This window comes from Oryx dammah, unplaced genomic scaffold (assembly GCF_014754425.2).
Source record: "Oryx dammah isolate SB20612 unplaced genomic scaffold, SCBI_Odam_1.1 HiC_scaffold_309, whole genome shotgun sequence".
NCBI classification, from domain to species: Eukaryota; Metazoa; Chordata; class Mammalia; order Artiodactyla; family Bovidae; genus Oryx; species Oryx dammah.
Window position 1 is genome coordinate 1 of NW_024070475.1, and position 2,732 is coordinate 2,732.

The following is a 2,732-nucleotide window of genomic DNA, read 5'->3' on the forward strand; positions in this document are numbered from 1 at the left end:
CCTCTTGGTCCTTGTGTTTCCCAGTTTCAATTGGCTGCCCTGGCTCCGGGGGTCTGAGAGCTTCGAGGCAGAGAAGGAGGCAAGGGACCAGCCAGCTCTCCTCTCCCACGTGCCTGGAGATGGGCCTGTCTGTGTAAATTCTCTCCCATCCGCACAGTCAGTGCTCACAGCCTCGTCACCAGGCATACTCCCTAGTAATCAAGCTGATGGTTACTATTCTTGAGGGGAACCCCGGGCTTTGCAGAGGGAAGGAGATAGAAAGAAAGATTCTAGGATCAGGCCTCAGGTTAGAGGGTTTGGAGGAAACCCTAAGGAAGTTGGGCCACTCTAGACTGGGTGCTGTAGAGAATGGCAGGGGCAGTTTTACCCATGATTGTCTCAGTAACTCTATCTACTGAGAGGGGAGACCAGAGCAAGGATAAAGGTGCAATTGGGAAATAAAAAACAGTCATAACATTCAGCCAAGGGAACGAGTGTAAAGACTCTGGGTTCCTGTTGCCGCCATCCCTGCTTTTTAATTACTATTATTGTTAGCAGCAAAGTGAGAAGAAGCCGGGTACGGGATCTTGAGCCCAGAGAGTGGGGTGGGATCCAGTTCTCCATGAACAAGGTTTCTGACTTTGGGCAAATCACAGAACATCTATGCTTCAGCTTCCTTAGCTGTAAACGGGGATACAGTGGTACACACCTCCTGGTTATCAGAACAATATGGATTATAATTTATAAAGTCTTAGAGTAACTACCAGTGCAGAGCAAAATCAGAAATACAAGCCACTCTCACGAGTAGCTGATGCTGTAAGTATAAGGACCTTTACTATCATTTCAGACAGGTCTCAGGAAGAGTACTTAAATAAGTGTTCTTTTGCCTTTTTAAAGTACTGCCTTGGTGTAATTAACATGCTTTCTTCTCTCATCTTCCAGCACAAGATAGTCACAACCGGAACCAAAAGAAGTTCTCTCTATATAAAGATCTGCTATTTAAAAAATAACAGAGATAAGACAAAGGATGGACAACATCACATATGATATGTGTGAATGTAAATTTGTACAGTTTCTTTGCATAACAAATTAGCTTAAGTATGAAAAAATGTTGTTAGGTGTTGATACCCTTGGATCTAGTCAATCTACTTCTAAAAATAGCTTAATGAAAGCATCTTAAATGGAGGCAAAGTTTTATGCAAGAAGAGTGTTCTTTGCACTATTATTTACATAACGAATTAAAAACAGCCTGAAGTCCAACAATCAGGAGTGGACAGGAAAAATGACACCATTTGGGGCTTCAGCTGAGCAGAGCAGGGCTGCAGGGATTGGAGTGGGGCTGGTGGGACTCCAGAAAAAAGGTTTGTGGGATAAAGGCTATTGCAGAAGCAAGGAAGATGTGGGCTGTGGAAGTTACAGCACTGGGGACTTTATCAAGGCAGAGACTCGAGCACAGGGTGCATGACATCATTTTGCAATAAAAAGAGTCATTTTCCAATTAACATGCATCCCCAAATAGACATTTTTGTACATTAAAGCAAGTAGACAATAGTCATCACAAACCTGGGATTTGGATCAGGAAGACTTGGGTTCAAGGCCAGGCTCCAGCAGAAATGTGGAAACTTGGACTGGCCTAAGTTTAGATGAGTTTCAGGAGCCTGCATGTCATAGACAGTGGATCAATATCACCTATAACCAGTTAGTAACAAGCATTCCCAACCTCAAGAACTTTCCAGAGTGTCCCTTCCTACCTGTTCTGCTTTATCTGGTTTTCTTGCTCCTGTAACTTCACAGATGGATCTCTCCTGTCTGATTATCCTCTCTTGTACCCCAGTAGGAGAGCAGAACTCTGGCTGGGGAGGACCGCGGGAGGATGAGTAACTTTCCCTAACAAGTGCTCTGCAGAGCCCAGGGGACAGAGAACCACGCTGGGTTAAGTCCCCGATGGCCCTGGCGGCTGTCCCAGGGGAAAGGACCCAGGACCTCGCCCCTCGCTGCCCCCTCAGCCACCGCTCATGCGAGATCAAGCCCACAGTCTGTTTTCTCTTCTCCAAGGGTGAAACGACACCTTCTTCCAGCCTGACACAGACGGGTGAGCTGAAGGGAGATCTCTGAGACCCTGCTGCTGCCACCATGAGCTCAGAAGATCCCAGGGACTGCTCAGGTAGTCAGCCACCTCGTCTCTGGCAGGTTCCTACTTGTGACCCAGAATTGAGGCCAAATTAACCTGCCGAGTAATTGAGAATCAAGAAAGGCGTGGATAAGCATCCCCTAGAGAGGCAATGGGGAGTCTCTTAACACTTGGCGGTCTGTCCCCACAGCCTCTTTCCTGGTCCTCTCCTCAGGGAGCCACAGACAAGATGCTAACTTCCTCCCCCTGCCTCCTGACCCCCAGCTGATGACTCAGAAGTGAGGCCAGGACAGCCCATGGAGGGGGGCGGGCACAACAGAGCAAGTCCCCAAGGCCAGGTGGGACAGGGAGAGGAGGTCCTCTAGAGCTTCTCCTGCCCTCCCCCTTGGTCCAAGCCTCCTTCTGCTCCTAGACCCTGGGGTGTCAACACAGAGGCTGTTTCCTCCACTTCTTGCCCTGCTGCTCACTCAGCTGCTCTGTGAGGGTCAACAGAGTCTAAACTGAACCCCAATCTGGCCTTTGCTGGCTCCCACACCTGCCTGCCTCCAAGACCTGGAGCACCTTACCTGACCTAACCTGTAAAATGAGAGGAATATTTCCCTATGTTGTGATGAGGACCAAA

At 48.4% G+C, this 2,732-nt stretch overlaps 1 pseudogene; it reads left to right on the top strand.

The window, feature by feature from the left end:
- Positions 1-2,013: 2,013 nt before the first annotated feature.
- LOC120859230 overlaps positions 2,014-2,732 on the top strand; it is a 5,126-nt pseudogene continuing 4,407 nt past the window's right edge.